Source organism: Muntiacus reevesi, chromosome 1 (assembly GCF_963930625.1).
Source record: "Muntiacus reevesi chromosome 1, mMunRee1.1, whole genome shotgun sequence".
NCBI classification, from domain to species: domain Eukaryota; kingdom Metazoa; phylum Chordata; class Mammalia; order Artiodactyla; family Cervidae; genus Muntiacus; species Muntiacus reevesi.
The window spans coordinates 196,561,124-196,578,729 of record NC_089249.1 but is presented as its reverse complement, the minus strand read 5'-3'; the positions used below and the strand labels follow the sequence as shown (position 1 = coordinate 196,578,729).

Below are 17,606 nucleotides of genomic sequence, written 5' to 3'. Positions count from 1 at the left end.
CCCAGGATGAAAGCCTTGTCTGGAGGTGCAGTGGGCTGGTGGTGGGGGACCCTTTCTGGGGATAGATGGGGGGGGCGGCCTGGGGCACTGCCTCTTTTCTGGGTTGAGATGCCACGTGCAGATGGGGGAAGGGCAGTAAGTGATCAGGGAGGGGTCTCTGGGGGTGATTCCTGGGTGACAGGCCCACTCGTGGGAGAGGTGGGTGGTCACCCTCCCTGAGCGGAGGCAGGCTTCCTGAAAGAATGAGGGAACTCCAGAGATCCCCCCACCCTGGCCAGCTGTTGTGGCCACAGGACATCCCAGTTATGCCTACATGTGTTTGCACACAGAAGGAAGTAACCCTTGGATCAGTCAGGCCTCTGACCTGTGGGCAGTCGAGACCCAGAGTGGCTTCAATAGCCGCTAATGGGAAAGTGGTTAGACCTAAGGATGAACTTCCATCCTTGCCTGCATCTTCCCTATAGCTGCTTTCTGATAAAGGGCAGCGAGGTGTGGCATTAACCTCTAGGAGGGCAGCTGCAGGGACTAATGAATCCTGATTTTCTGTGCTGGTCAATGCTGAGGACCCAGGTCTCAGTCTGGCCCTCCCGGAGCTCCCAGGCTGGGGGAGACAGACATTCCCTAGCCCTGTGTTGTCAGGACTGAGACAGAGGGAAAAAAATTCTGGGCTGCGGGCGCTGGAGCAAAGGCAAAACATTGCCTGGGGGAGTTGGGCTTAATGCAAGAGGGGGCATTTGTGCTGGGTTTTGAAGAGTGAGTAGAAGTTTTCTTATTGCTCTGACTCTGGTGCCTAGCTGTGTCAGACCCCGCAGTGGGCAAGGGTATTCCGTGATCCTCTCTGTCTGGGAGCTCTGGGCCTTCCTGCCCTGTGCATTTTATCTCCTTGCGAAGCACAATCCTCTGCCTTGTTCACAGTGGGGCCATGCGCGGGAAGCGAAAAGGTAGTCATTTTAAACCAAAGGGAGGTGCCCCAAGAACAGCCTCTTTAAGTTTGCAAGTTCCTGTCCGTCAACAGGTTTAAGCGAGGGCTATGAACTGCCAGTGAGGTATGGAAGGGCAGAGAGAGAAAAGGGAGTGCTCCTGATGGGGGTGGGATGGGCTGGGGGACACACAATACCATAAATAAAGGTGTGGAGCCTGGAATTAGAATGCTTCTCAGTTTCTCTCGTTTCCTCTTGAGAGTTCCTCTGCTTTTGTGCCACTCTTTCCTGGGTAGACTGGGAAGAGCATATTCGTTCATTCATTCATCCATGGTGCTGAGATAGTAGGATGAAAACACACACAAACCCCTGTTGTCAGGACTTCCCTGGTGGTTCAGTGGTTAAAACTCCACATTTCTACTGCAAGGGGACATGAGTTCGATCCCTGGTCAGGGAACTAAGAGCCCACATGCCGTGCAGCACGATCAAAAATAAATAACTAAAGTACTCCCCGCCCCTCCAAAAAAACACCCTGTGGTCAGAGAGCTGGCGTTCTAATGGGAGACACTGACAGCGGGCAAATAAGGCAACATATACATTGTCAGGAGCGGTAGGTGGTCTGGAAAAAGCGGGACTTGGGAGTGTGGGGCTGCACTTTCACATATGAGGTCTGGGAGGCTTCCCTGACGAGGTGACGTTTGAGCAGAGACCTGGGCAAAGTGAGGGAAGAGCTGGGTGAGTCTAAGGAAACAGAGGTCCTGGCAAAGGCCCCAAGGTGGGAGCAGGTCAGTGGCCACATAGTCGTGGCTCGGGGCAGTAAGTGGGCTGTGTGGGCATAGTTCATGGGTGAGGTCAGATTGAAGTGGCTCTCCATGCTGGATGGCCCCTCTGAGATCTGAGACCCAGAGACAGGACGATGTCATCACCGATGGCCACAGAGGTGGCCAGACACTCTTTGCTGTCTCTGGGAGCCCAAATTCTGGGTGGCAGACATGAAACTTTAAAGCTGAGGAAGTGGAGAGAAAGAGATGAATGTGACCGTCATTGTGGGAAAGATCCTACCAGGATGGGGGAGCTGATTATACTGGGAATGGGAGTGGTCACTAGAGCCAAGATGATGAATCTTTTTCTCAGTTCCTCCGCTGTGTGACCTTAGGCATGTTACTTAACCTCTCTGTGTTTCTGTCCCCAGCCAATAAATCCTGGCACCATCAGTAGAGGCAGGGAAGGGAGAGGGCGGGAGGGTTAGAACAGGAGGGGTGGGCTGATGCTGGAGGTGGTGGTGGTGGCTCGGAAGCGCCAGATCTGGGCTCAGATCCCGGCTGCACCACTTCCTGGTTTCACCTCTCAGAACCTCAGTTTCCCCATCTGTGAACTGTGGCTAAAAATGGCACCTTTGAGGGGAGGACTGTTGTAACATTTCATTACTGTTCAGTGTAGTGTCGACACCTGATGTGCTGTGCTGGGCTCAGTCGCTTCAGTTGGGTCTGACTCTGTGTGACCCCATGGACTGTAACCCACCAGACTTCTCTGTCCATGGGATTGTCCAGGAAAGAACACTGGGGTGGGTTGCCATGCCCTCCTCCAGGGGATCTTCCCGACCCAGGGATCAAATCCACGATAAACTCTCACTAAATATCTTCTTAGGAAAGATGAGGGAAAATGGGAGGGTTGGTAACATAGCATAACTTGTAGGAGCTTGGGTTAGGGTGGTGGTTCTCAAGTGGGATGGTTTTGCCTCCCCAGCAGGGGACCTTCGGCAGGGTCAGTCTGGGTTGTCACTTCTGGGAGCTGCTACTGTTATCCCGTGGATGGAGACTGGGGATGCTGCGCAACATCTGACAATTTCACATACGACAGAGAATTATCCAGCCCCAGTGTCAACAGTGGGATTCCTAGGTGGGGCAGTGGTAAAGAATCCGCCTGCCAGTACAGGAGATGTGGGTTCCATCCCTGGGTTGGGAAGATCCCCTGGAGGAGGAAATGGCAACCTACTCCAGAATTCTTGCCTGGAAAACTCCATGGACATAGTAGGCTGGTGGGCTACATACAGCCCATGGGGTCTCAAAGAGTTGGACAAGCCTGAACATGCATGCACCCAATGTCAACAGGGCTGACTTTGAGAAACCCTGTGCTGGGGGACAGACAGCCTGGTAGAATCTTTAAAATATTTGATTCTTTAGTTAAATAATATGTGTGTATCATTCAAAGTTCAAAACACGTAAAAACTGTGCAGAGAAAAATATAACCTCTGGCCGTCTTTCTCAGATACCCAAGTAAGTGACTACTTTTTTTAAGCTGACTGTATATCCTTATAGAATTTTCTTATGCACATAGAAATTTAGGTTCTTATTAACTATACTCCTCTCTTTCTGTGAAAGACAGAACATAATATCTGTATACCCTGCTTTCATCACTTTAATCATCACCTTGGTTGTCTTTCTAAATCAATTCATACAGTGTTCCCATTCTTTAAAAAAATGACTACAGCATCACTTCTTGGACTTTTGGCTAAGATCAGGTGTGAAAAATCGACTGCAGGATATTCTAGATTGTCCATTTACTAAACAAACTACTTGTATTGGGCTAACCATGTGCCAGGCATTCTTCTGAACTAGGGGCTGGCAAACTGCAACAAGAGAGCTGAATCTGGACCACAGCATGTTTTATAAATAAAGTTTTATTGGCACACACCAATGCCCATTTGTTTATGTATTATCTTTGGCCAATTTCCAGCTACAATTCTACATTTGAGTAACTGACAAAGAGCGTATCTGGCCTACGGTGCTGAAGACATTTACTATCTAGATGTTTGTAGAAAAAGCGAGCTGATCCTTGGTTTAAACACGTTTTACACATTGACTTAATCCGCACACTTCATCTGGGAAAACTGAGACACAGAAGTTAAGTCCCTCGCCCCAGGGTAACCAGCTTGAAAGCGACAAAGTCAGAGATTTGAACCCAGGCAGCCTGGCCCCAGGATCCTTACTCTTTTTTTTCTTTCCTTTTTGGCCGCTCTGTGTTGACACGTGGAACTTCCCCAATCAGGGATTGAATCCATGCCCCCTGCATGGACTCTCAACACCAGATCACCAGGGAAGCCCCTCAGAATCCCTTCTCTCTCTCTCTTTTTTAGAATCTTTACTGTTAACTTACTCTAAACTCAATTCCATGGCCCAGCTGGGCAATGGTGTATTTTACCATCACTCCTATTGCTGGGCACTTGTATTGAACGAGGCTCTTGTTCCTACACACTTACTATGATCAGTAATCTTGTCCATGAACTGTTTTTCGGCTCTTCTACTGTGTGACCTTGGGCATGTTACTTAACTTCTCTGTGCTTCCGTTTCATCTCTAAAATGGAGATAATAAGTCCTTATGTGAAAGTATTGTTGTGAAGGATAAATGAGTTACTGTCAAGAACATAGAAAAGTATCTAGTTATATATAAATGCTGTTATTGCAGCCAGATACATGAGCAAGTATATCCATGGGATGAATTCTCAGAACGGTTTCTTGGCTCAAAGCAGGTGAGTCTGTATTTTTGGTAGATCTTGCCAAATTGTTTTCTGTATGGGGTTGTTCCCATATGCATTGTTCCAGTTACGTTACCTCTAACAGTGAGAATGCTGGTTTCTTCATTGCCTTGCCAACAGTTGTTAAGCTTTTGGAGTCTTGTCAACTTGGGTGATAAACAAAGCTCATTGTGACTTAGTTTACATTTCTCTTAGTCTGAGACTGAGCATTCTTTCTTATCAGTTATTTTTATTTTCTTTCTGCAAACTAATATTTGTTCATATCATTTGCCCATATTTTTCCCTTCTAAGACTATTGCCCACCCCCCACCCCCGCCTTTAAGTTGATTTTTAGGAACTCTTTATATATTGAGCTGTTCTGAATTTCAAGTCAGGTACTTAGTAGCCTTGTGATCTTGGAGAAAAAAATGACTTCATCTGAGCCTTATCTACAAAATGGGGGTGTGGGCAGCATTTTTATCTCAGGGTTGTGTGAGGGTTCAGCATGATAATATAGGCTAAATTCTTATCATGGTGATTGACATATGATTGATATATAGCATGTAAATTAATGGGAGTCATTCTTTTTGCTAATTTGATTTCAGCAGAGAAGGCAATGGCACCCCCCTCCAGTACTCTTGCCTGGAAAATCCCATGGCCTGGTGGGCTGTAGTCCATGGGGTCACTAAGAGTCAGACACGACTGGGCGACTTCACTTTCACTTTTCACTTTCATGCACTGGAGAAGGAAATGGCAACCCACTCCAGTGTTCTTGCCTGGAGAATCCCAGGGACCAGGGAGCCTGGTGGGCTGCCATCTACCGGGTTGCACAGAGTCGGACATGACTGAAGTGACTTCGCAGCAGCTGAGCAGAGCTTGCCTGTAGGATGTGGTATAGGTCAGGGTGCAAAATGTTAGTTGCTGTAATGAACTGTATTTCTTCAGTGAATTGAAAGAATTTCCTTCTGGCTTATATCACAATCTGGTTTGGGTCAACTGGGGGATTACGAAAATATTTCTTCTTTGTATATATATATTTCTTTTATTTATTTCTTTATTTTTTGGCTGTACTAGATCTTAGTTTCTGCGCAGGCTTTTTCTCTGGTTTCGGTAAGCAGGGGCTGTTTATGGTGCGAGGTGGTGCGAGGCCTTCTGATTACTGTGGCCTCTGTTGCTGGAAACTCAAGCTCCGGGGCTTGCACGCTCCGTAGTTGTGGTCCTCAGGCTCTAGAACACAGGCTCGGTAGTTGTGGCGTACCAGCTTCGTTGCTTCAAGGCATGTGGGATCTTCCCGGACTAGAGATCGAACCCATGTCTTCTGCATTGGCAGGTGGATTCTTTACTACTGAGGTACCAGGGAAGCCCAGCCATTCTTTACAAAGTCTCTACAGGACCTGGACTCCTTCTGCCTCACGGCCCCACCCTCCCTGACACCCTTGGAGTCAGAGGGCAAGGAGGGAGTGATGGGGGGGGAACCCTGAGAGGTTTTCACGGACCAGACCCAGAAGTGGCACCATCCCTTCCATCCTTGTTCTGTTGGCCAGAACTTGGTTATGTGGTCCCATCCAACTGCAAGACAGGTTGGGAATGTAGTTTAGCTCTGTGCCAGGAAGGACAAGGAAATGGGTTGGATGGATATAGAGAAGGCAGTGACAGAGGACCCCTGGGTGATGTCTAGCTGACTTCAGCGATGTAGCTTTGGAGGGGGCTGGCTTTGAGGAAACCTCTGTGAGATGAGGAAGGAGGAGGACATGGACTAGAGCCATGGGGAAGGATTCAGCTGGGGACAGAGTGGGACCTGGGTACAAGGAAATCTCAGCCCAGTGGGTTGGCTTGGGTGGAAGACCTCATCTAAACATGCCCATTAGGGCTGGTGAGGATGGACGCCTGAGAGAGTCAATATTTGGTGCCGTGCCTTCTTTCCCATTCCATTCTGTTCTGTTCACTGACTTCCTTTCCGGGCCTAGTACCAGGAAATGTCACCCTTCAGGACTTCATGGAGGATGCTGGGAACCCCTAGCCCTTCCGTTGCTCTCAGCCCTGCCATGCATAGATCCCCTTGGAGCAAAAGGCAAAACCATCAGCATGATCCATAAGAGCCTATGCATTTGGTCTCTGCCCGCCTCTCAGCTCTCATCTCCTCCCTCACCCTACAGCCTGCAGCCACATGGGCCCCCTCACTGTTCTTAGAACTCACCAGGTACAATTCAGCCCCAGGGCCTTTGCACTTGCTGTCTTTCTCCACAAATCACTCTTGCCCTCAGATATATACCCTGGTTGTTCTCTTATCTCCTGAAGATTTCTTATCAGAGAGATTTCTGCTGATTTCTTTATATGAAACTGCATCCCCTGCCATCTGCCACCCCTCCCACCCCCACCACAACACCTTCCATTCTCTTCCCTTTTTAAATTTTCCTCTGTAATACTTAGTGGTCTTCCCAAGTGGCTCAATGGTAAAAGAATCTGCCTGCCAATGCAGGAGATGCAAGCTCGATCCCTGGGCTAGGAAAATCCCCTGGAGGAGGAAGTGGCAACCCACTCCAGTATTCTTGCCTGGAAAATCCTATGGACAGAGGGGCTTGGTAGGCTATAGTCCTTGTGGTTACAAAAGAGTCGGACATGACTTAGTGACTAAAGAACAACAAAGTAGTACTTAGCACTTGCTGACTTACATTGATTTTTTTTTTTTAACTTAAAAATATTATTTACTTATTAGGCTGTGTTGAGTCTTAGTTGTGGCATGCGTTGTGGTGCATGGGCTGACCCAGGGCACCGTGGACTCAGTAGTTGTGGGGCAGGGGATTAGTTGCCCTGCAGCATGTAGGATCTTCCTGGACGAGGGATCACACTTGTGACCCCTGTGTTAGGAGGCAGATTCTTAACCATTGGATCACCAGGGAAGCCCCAGACTTATCATAGTTTTTTAGCTTATTTGATTATTATCTGCTTCCCCCATTGGAATATCAGGGGAAAGCTTTTTGTCTGTTTGGTTCACAATTGTGTCCTCAGTTCCTAGGACAGCACTCAAAGCATAGTAGGTGCTTAGTAAAATTGTTGTTGGTGTTTAGTTGCTGAGTCATGTCTGACTGATTTATGACCCCATGAACTATATAACCTGCCAGGCTCCTCTGTCCATGGGATTTCCCAGGCAAAGAATACTGGAGTGGGTTGCCATTGCCTTCTCCAGGGGATCTTCCTGATCCAGGGATTGAATTCTCATCTCCCCCATTGGCAGGCAGATTCTTTATCACTGAGTCACTGGGGAAGCCCCACTCAGTAAAACATTGATCAGATATTCATTCATTCAGTCATTCAGTACAGGGGTCAGCACCCTGTAAACCGTCAGAGATCTGCCTCTTTTTGTAAGCAAAGTTTAACTGATACAAAGTCTTGCCCACTTGTCGTCACATTGTTTGTGGCTGCTCTGTCTCTGAGACCTACGACAAAGACTCTATGACCTGCAAAGCCAAAAAATACCAAATTAGTGTCTGTCTCTTTACAGAGTTTGCTGATCCATCTCTGATTTAGTAGGTATTTGTTGAGTGCTTATGACTAGTTAGTGGTATTTGGTAACCGGTGATTGAGAATGAATTACCTGAGATCATCCTGCCTTTACTAGTTCCAGGCTACATGACTTCAAGCAGTTGCCTCGGCTTTCTCATGTTTGGTTTCCTCATCCGTAAGATGGGGCAAATGAAGCCGATGATAAGAGCAATAATAGCAAAAATAATAATGGTGATGAGACTGCCACCCACCTCAGAGACATTTCTTTGTACTAGTTCTACTCACTGGGTGATGGAGAGTCTCACAATGAATGAGACACAGACCATATTGCAGCTCATGGAAACAGATGAGGAAGTAGGCAGTTATGACAGTAACACACTCAATGATGGGTGGGTGACACTCAGGGCATTGTGGGAGCAGAGAGAAGGGAAGTCCCAGAAACAATCAGGGTAGGCTTCCTGGAGGAGGTGACATGCCAACTGACTGTGGGAAGTCAGGGTATATTTTCAGGGACCGAAAGAAGTTCTGTTTCTCTCTTCCTAAAACTATTGGTGCCAGGAAGTGGGCAGGACCCGAGGGTATGTTGGATGGGCATATTTGGGTTTCTAACAATCTCACTATATTACATTCTGACGATCTGACTACCTTGCAGAGATGGACTGCCCTCCTCTGATATCAAGGATGGTGTTCTGAGACCTGGACTTTAAGAGGAACATGAAAGTCAGGTCCCTTGGGGGAACAGTGTTCTTTAAGAAATAAGGGATGTTCAGTTGGAGAAGTTTAAGGCTTGAGGAAATTCTGAGCTTAATCTGCAGAAGTTTCGAGCAAGAGTCTTAGATCTTGTGACAGAAAACCAACTGAAACTGGCTTAGTCAAATAATATTTATGACCTCACATAACTGAAAAGCTTGGGAGAGAGGCCTTTAGGTCCAGCTGGATCCAGGGTCTCGGCAATATCTCAGGAACCCTCCTGTCTCTACCCATTGCCCCCCATCTCTTAACTCTGTTTTCTTTGAAGTGTTTTCCTCCATCTTAGTCATTCTTTGCCCTCATGGAGGTAGATACGAGTGTCCAGATGTTCCAAATTTTTATTCCCACAATTCTGAGTCCAGTGGAAAATAAGAGAGTCTATTTAACGGCCCCTCAACCCCAGACCTCTCTTTCACTGGATGTGATCATTTGGGGGAGGGGGTAACATGTCCAATCCTGAACCCACTGCTGGGAGAATGCATGGTCTGCTTGATCAGGCCAGATCACACGCCCATTCCTGGCACTGGCGAGGGAGTCAAGTCTACCCAAAGGAACTAGACTGGGGGACGGGCTGTTTCATCCCGGGGAAATTGAGGGATGGTTACCAGAAAAGCAGGGAGAAGTCAAGAGGCAGTCATTCCATCAATGTTTATCTTGGTATCAAGTGCTAAACTGAGTCCAGAGTTTCTCAGTATCAGTAATGCTGAAATCGGTGTTTCATCCTCTGTCCTGGGAGCTGCCTGTGCATTGTGGGAAGTTGGGTAGCATCCCTGACCTTCACCCACTCTTCCCCCCTAGGGTGGGATCAACAAAATGTCCCTGGCCATTGCAAAATATACCCTGGGGGGCAGAATTGCCCCTGGGAGAACCACTGTTTCGGAGGGAGTGAGCTTCCTGCATCGGAGAGGTGGGAGGTGGGTGGGGGAGGGAGGTGAGTAGGGGAAGGTGGGTGGCGCAGAATCTAAAGAGAAATGAACAATTAATTACTGGCTGGAGTGAAGATGAGATTAAGAGCTTCTTCAAGTTAGATATTCTTTTATTTTATTATCGGGCAACCTGCACTGTGCTGATGACTGGGGTGATGGGAAAAAACACCACAGATTTCCTCTCTGCTCTCCTTGAGTTCGTGGCCTCATGGGAGAGAAGGTTGCCTGTGTTCTGTTTTCTGTGGCCGCTGTAACAAAGTCGCAAAAACTGGGTGGCTTGAAACAGCAGCTATATTGTCTCAGAGTTCGGGAGGGCAGTGGTTGAAAATCAAGGCGTCAGCAGCATCTTGCTCCAACTCCAGGCTATAGGGGAGAATCCCTTATTTGCATCTTCCAGCTTTGACTGGCTCCAGGCATTCCTTGGCCTGGGGCTGTGTTAGTCCAACCTCTGCCTCTATCTTCACAGTGACTGTGTCCTTTATGTCTGTCTGTCTGCATCTCATAATCTGGAATAATCTCCTCACCTTGATATCCTTTATGATGTTTTGCAAAGTCACTATTAGAAAAATTGAATCCACACCCTCTGCATTGGAAGCACAGGGTCTTTTTTTTTTTTAAATTAATTAATTTATTTATGCTATGCTAGATCTTTGTTGCTGCACAGGCTTTTCTCTAGTTATGGCGAGCAGACACTACTCTCTAGTTGTGGTACATGGTCTCCTCGTTGCAATGGGTTCTCTTGTTGGGGAGCATGGGCTCTAGGGTGCATGGGCTTCAGTAGTTGAAGCATGTGGGCTCAGTAGTTGCAGCTTCCAGGCTCTAGAGCACAGGCTAAGTAGTTGTGGGGAACGGGCTTAATTGCTCCGTGGCATGTGGGATCTTCCCAGGTCAGGGCTCAAACTTGTGTCTCCTGCACTGGCAGGCTGATTCTTTGCCACTGAGCAACCGGGGAAGACCACTCCTCCCCACTCCCCTTCCCGGGCCCTCTTTTCCAAATAACATCACATTCACTGGTGCCAGGGACCTGATGTGGATGTATCTGGGGGCTTCCTTTCAACCCCCTGCAAATCAATAAAACACAGTGGTAAGTGTTGCAGATGGAATAAATCGAGGTTCGGGATGCTGAAGAGCAAACAGAACAGGGTGGTCAAGGAAAGCTGAGAGCTGAAGAATGAGGAGCCAGTTCTAGGAAGCATAGGGCAGGGAGGAGAAAGCCTGTGCAATGGCCCTGTGGCAGGCAGATGAGAATGAAGAATCTGCTGACTGAAGAAGGTGAGCCAGTGAAGGGGGCGTGGAGGGAAATGATGCTTGGGAGGAAGGCACTTCACTGGAAAATGCTTTGGGACTGTGTATGGAATTTAAATGGGATCAGAAATCTTCGGAGGGTTTTAAGCTGCTCTATGGTGACCAGACTCTAAAGGCAATAGAGGTGGCAGCAAGGGAACCTGGGAGGAGGAAGCTGATGGAGGGGTTCCAGAGAGAAGTGATGGGGGCTTGGACAAGGAGCTGGGGACAATGCATCTGCCTCCCATTTTGAGGGGTTGGGCTGATCAGACTTGCTGACAGATTGGATGGAGGAGGGCTGGAAATAAATGAAAGGAGGAGGCCAGATGATGTCGGGCAAAGTTTGTAGCTTAGGGACCCACACAAATGGGGGTATCATTTGCTGAGATGGGAAGGCTGGGGGAGTTATAGCTTTTGGGGAGTTCTGATTGGGTCATCTGACCTTGGAGATGGGAGGCAGCCCAGTGTGCTGGTTAGTGCAGTGGTTCCTTTTTTTTTTTTCAGTCCTGACTAGGGATTGAACCTGGGTCACAGAGCAGTTGTTCTTAACTGGGGGTAGAGGTGAAGCAGCTCTGTCCTACCAGGGGACATGTGGCAATGCCTGGAGATGTTTTGGGCTGTCACTACTGGAGGGAGTGGTGTGGTTCTGTGCTGAGGGGTAGAGAACAGAGGTGTAGCTATTTGTCTTCTTGTGCCCAAGGCACAGGTCCGTATAGTCAAAACTATAGTTTTTCTAGTGGTCATGTACGGACGTGATAGCAGGACCATAAAGAATGCTGAGTGCTGAAGAACTGATGCTCTTGAATTGTGGTGCTGGAGAAGACTCTTTTTTTTTTTTTGGAGAAGACTCTTGAGAGGCCCTTGGATTGCAAGGAGATCAAACCAGTCAATTCTAAAGGAAATCAACTCTGAATAGTCATTGGAAAGACTGATGCTGAAGCTGAAGCTCCAAAACTTTGGCCACCTGATGTGAAGAGCAGCCTCATTGGGAAAGACACTGATGCTGGAAAAGATTGAGGGCAAAAGGAGAAGAGGGTGGCAGAGGATGAGATGGTTAGATAGCATCACTGACTCAGTGTACATGAATTTGAGGAGACTCCGGGAGATAGTGAAGGACAGGGAAGCCTAGTGTGCTGCAATCCATGGGGTCACAAAGAATCGGATTCAACTTAGCAACTGATCAATAGCAAGAATGCCCAAGATAGCTGCCCAATTATCAGTTGTGCTAACACCTAGAAACCCTGTTTGAAGGTCATGGACTCTGGTTGCCTGGGTGTCTGGGTGCCAATCCTGACTTTGTGATCTTGGATGAGTTGCTGAACCTCTCTGTGACTTGGTTTCCCCCCTTTGAATTGGGGGTAAGAATAGTACCTACCTTATAAGGTTGTAGTGTCAAGTGACCAGAAGGATGTAATGTCAAGAGACCTAAAGAGGAAAGTGTATTTATATCCAGGTCTTGGTACTTGGAATTTTTTTTTTTTTTTTGGTAAATCTCCATCACCTGTCACTTTGATAGTTTGTTAATTCTCACTAAAGTGTGAATGACTGGTAGTCATAAATTCCTCTTTCCAGGAGAACCTGTATCCTCCTTGGAAGCTGAAACCCTGTTGTAAATTAATTAATTAATGATTTATTTTGGCAGCACCATGTGGCTTGTGGGATCTTAGTTCCCTGACCAAGGGTTGAACCCAGGCCACTAGCAGTGAGAGCGCAGAATCCTAACCGCTGGACCACCAGGGAACTCCCTAGGTTTTGGTACTTTGAAAACAATAATTTTAATGAAGTGGATAGGAATAGATTCAGAAAGTATAATGAATAACAACAGAAACAGGTCTCACTAACTGAGCACTTACTTATTTGCAAGTGTTGTTCTCAGTACTTATGACTTAGGTACATCCGTGTTTCGGTTATCTGTTGCTGTGAAATAGACCAGCCCAAACTAAGTGATGTATGTCAATAACTATGTTATCCTTCTCACAGATTTAGTGAGTCTATGGTTCAGACGGGGCGTGGTGATGATGGTCTGTCAGCTCTGTGAGGAGAAACCTTGAACATTTGGGGGCTGGAAGCACCTGGAACTTTCTTCACTCTCTTGTGGGAGTGCCTCGGCTAGGATGACTTGAAGCTCTGCTCCGCTGGAGCTCTTGCCTGGAAAATTGACATGTGGTCTCTCCATGTGACTTGGGTTTCCTCACAACATGGTGACTGGGCTTTCAAAAAGGAGTGTGGAGAGAGAGCAAGTGTTTCTTAGAAACCAAGGCAGAAGCTGGAAGGTTTCTTCTGACCTAATTAGGAATCCTATGGTACCACTTGGCTGTATTCTTAGTGATAAGCAAGTAGCTGAGATCAGCCTAGATTCAAGGGGGTGGGGACACAAGCTCCACCTCTTGAGGGGGATTTGACAAGTCACACTGCAGAAGAGCATGCTGGATGGTGGTATTTTTGTTGCCGTCTTTGGAAAACACAGTTATTAATAATTTCGCTGAGTCTTGTCCGACTCTTGCGACCCCATGGACTGTAGCCCGCCTGGCTCCTCTTTCCATGGGATTCTCCAGGCAAGAATACTGGAGTAGGTAGACGTTCCTTTCTCCAGGGGATCTTCTCAACCCAGGTTTCCTGCATTACAGGTAGCTTCTTTTACTGCCTGAACCACCAGGGATGCCCGCTACTAAGGTAACCCAGACAGTAGTCACAGACTGAAGGAAAAATAGGAGGAGGCAGTAGGACCAGGACCCTGGGGTCAGAACCACTTAACAGGAGCTAGACCTTCAGGCTTAAGCTCTCTTCAGGGAGCTGAGACCATGGAGGAGATATATTTGCTGCTGGAGAGGCAGAACAAGAGGAGAAATACCCTGGCTTCTCTCTTCCTCCCACCCTCTGGTCTCCTGCCTGGGCCTCGCATTGGCTAGAACTACCTGGAAGGAAGGGTGCAAAGACACCTGGGAAATGCAGTTCCCTTTGATACAGAGCCAAGTCAAGGAAGGACAGGTAGGATCTGAGAGCAAGCAGGCTAATAACCCTCATAGACCCTGAGCAAGTGACTGCCTCTTTGAGCTCAGAGTGTTATCTCAGCTCCAAACCTTTGGCCACCTGATGCAAAAGAGCTGACTCACTGGAAAAGACCCTGATGCTGGGGAAGGTTGAAGGCAAAAGGAGAAAGGGGTGGCAGAGGATGACTCTTAGATAACATCGCCAACTCAATGGACATGAACTTGAGCAAACTTTGGGAGAGAGTGGAGGGCAGAGGAGCCTGGTTTACTACAGTCCTTGAAAGTGAAAGTGAAGTCCTCAGTCAACTCTTTGCGATGCCATGCACTGTAGCCCACCAGGCTCCTCCGTCCATGGGATTTTCCAGGCAAGAATACTGGAGTGGGTTGCCATTTCCTTCTCCAGGGATCTTCCCAACCCAGGGATTGAACCCTGGTCTCCCGCATTGTAGGCAGACGCTTTACAGTCTGAATCACCAGGGAGGTCATTGGGGGGGGTCACAAAAGAGAAATGACTTAGTGACTGGACAGCAACGAAGTGTCTTAGTTAAAGAGAGCTCCTCCTCTTGCTCTTTGCCTGAGAATCAATGATAAGCAATACTTTTCTTTCCAGTGGCAGGGCTCTTCTAAGCTTTAATGGCTCTGCTGCTTTTGGACTTTTGTTCACTCTTAGATCAAACCCAGATCTCGTTTCTTAGGACTCTCCTTATCACATGCCCCCAGATTAATCGTCTTCCTTCAGATAACCCATCAGAGATCTGCCTCTATGATTACTTCTTCAGCTTCCTCAAAGTTCCCTCTCATCGAGGAAGAACACCCACAGTGCTTTCATGACTCCTCAAAGGATGGGGTTTCCAGAACTTCTCCCTGGGGCTGGCTGTCTTGTGCTTATTTGCTTGGGAGACCCAGAGTGACCCCCAGATGTTTGCAGCATCTGAGTAACCCAAGAGATGTAGAGCTGTTGCCTTCAAATCTTAGCTGTGATTGAGTGGGGGACCAGGAGAGAGTTGGAGAAAATGTTTCAAAAGACATCGATTATTTGTACTTGGGACTTCCCTGGTGGTCCAGTGGTTAAGGCTTCACCTTCCAATGCAGGGGGTGTGAGAGGGTTTGATCCCTGGTCGGGGAACTAAGATCCCACATGCCCCAAGGCCGAGAAACCAAGACATAAAATAGAAGCACTGTTGTAACAGATTCAATGAAGACTTAAAAATGGTCCATATCAAAAAAATCTTTTTAAAATGTTAAAAAAACATCATTTGTACTTCCCTCACAGGGACTCTGGGAGATAACGGCAGGATGGTGGGATGCTGCCATGGTAACACTTGCCCCATTTCCCTCACGTGGCCCCAGTTTTGGTAAATCAGCATCGGATACCACCCGTGGCTCACTCCCTCCCACTCCCCCTTTCTCACTCTGCTCCACCCACACTGGTCTCCAACCTCTTCCTTCAAAGCCCCAGGCAGGGTCCAGTCTCAGGGTCTTCGCACTAGCTGTTCCCTCTTGCCTGGAAGGGTTTTCTTCCAGACACCTAACCAGATTATTCCCTCCTTCAAGTCTTTTTTTTTTTTTAATTTAAAAAATTCTTCTTATTTTTGGCTGCTCTGGGTCTTTGTTGCTGTGCGCTGGCTTTCTCCAGTTGCAGCAGGCAGGGGCTCCTCTTCGTTGTGGTGTGTGGGTTTCTCGCTGCGGTGGCCTCTCTTGTTGCAGAGCACGGGCTCTAGGCACGCAGGCTCAGTAGTTGTGGCTGCCCCGAGGCATGTGGGATTCTCCCCGACCAGGGATCAAATCCGCGTCCCCTACATTGGCAAGTGTAATTCTTAAACACTGGACCACTAGGGAAGTCCTCCTACAAGTCTTTATTCAAATGTCACTCTCTCAGTGAGCCTTCTCTGGCCCCTTCATTTAGAATGGCATCCCTTCCTGGCATGCCCTAAACCGTTATCCTACTTACGTTTCTCGCTTAATATTTACCACCTGCTAATAAGCTATATGAACTCCCCAGGTCGTGCAGTGGTAAAGAACCCACCTGCCAATGCTGGAGACACAAGGGACATGGGTTCCATCCCTCGGTCAGGAAGATCCCCTGGAGAAGGGAGTGGCAACCCACTCTAGCATTCTCGCCCAGAGAATCCCCATGGACAGAGGAGCCTGGCGGGCTACAGTCCATGGGGTTGCAGAGAGCAGGACATGACTGAGCACGCATGCACACATACACACACACCCACAAGCTATATACACACTCATGTAACACATTTGTTGTCGGTCTCCTGCCAGAATGTCAGCCTCATGGAGGCAGGGATGTAAATCTTTTTTTTTTTTTTTTCACAACTGTATCCATGGCATTTAAACCAGTGTTTGGAACATAATAGTTGCTCAATAAATATTTCCCTAATCAGTGAATGAGTGACTGAATGATCAGAGATTCCTTTCATGCTATTCCCTTTGCCTGGAACACTTTGCCCCCACCTCACACTCTAAAATAATATTTATAGTGAGTCCCCTACGTACGAACAAGCTCCATTCCCTGTAAGTCTAATTTTTTCATGAGTCCAACAAAGTTAGACCAGATACCCCAAACTAACACAATTTGTTATATAATGCCGTACTGTAATAGGCTTATAATATTTTTACATAAGTAGTCGGGCTTCCCAGGTGGTGCAGTGTTAAAGAATCTGCCTGCCAACGTGGGAGCCACAGAGATGCGGATTCGATCCCTGAGTCGGAGAAGATCCCCTGGAGAAGGGAGTGGCAATCCACTCCAATATTCTTGCCTGGGAAATCCCATGGACAGAGGAGCCTGGTGGGCTACAGTCCACGGGGTCACAAAGAGTCAGACAAGACTGAGCGGCTAAACAATGACAACTGCTTGGTGTCTGCCTCGCTACTAGACTGTAAGCTCTGTAGGAACAAGGTTCTGTCTGTCTGAGCCACCTCCCAGCCCCAGGATTTGGCATACAGTAGGCATTCAATACATGGTTGCTGACTGAAAGTGTGGCCCTGACTGTTGGGTAGGGGATAGAGTGGAGATTCGACTGGTATTTTTATTTCCATGGTGACGATGAGGAAACAGAGGTACCGGGGAAGTGCAGTGACCCATCCAAGGCCCTTCAGGTTGCAGTTGGCTTGGCTGAGAGTCAAACCCTGTTTGTCTGATCCCCTGTACTGGTAGTGAGATGCTGAGTGCCTGCTAGAGTGGGTGGGGAGGGGATGGGGAGAGAGATGCGCTGGAGTAGGGAGGGTTTTGAATGCCAGGAAGAGGCGTTTATACTCAGCACCTCTGCTTGCAGGCTTCGAAAAGGATGCACAGCACGCCCACCCTCTCTGGTCTGCAGGAAGAAGTCTTGCGAGCTCAAGATTAAGGGGCTGCAAGGACTGAATGCTGCGGGGCCTCCCTTTCTCGGTCTCCCCCAGCAAGCCCTGGTAACAGGCATTTCCTGTTTCCGGTCGGCTCCCTGGGGCTGGGGTGGGGGTGGGGGAGCTGGTTTCTGCTTGTTTGTGGGCTCGGCTCTGGCTTCTGACGCTCCTGCCCCATGTACCCTACATCCCGCCGCCCCCATCCCCGGCACCCCACGGGACCTCTATCGCTGCACACACCAGTTCCCCGGAAGAGGGCGGTGAACTGGGCGACCTTTCCAGCTTTCTTTGCCTGGTACAGGGCTGTGATGGTGGGGGACCTGCAGGCAAAGGGGAAGTGCCTGGGTGCTGATTTGCATATGGG

The 17,606-nt window shown here is 48.2% G+C and overlaps 1 protein-coding gene across 1 annotated transcript in view; it reads left to right on the top strand.

The window, feature by feature from the left end:
- VAV1 (vav guanine nucleotide exchange factor 1) overlaps positions 1-17,606 on the top strand; it is a 63,798-nt gene that overhangs the window by 1,234 nt on the left and 44,958 nt on the right. The gene's annotated exons all lie outside the window — the stretch shown is intronic.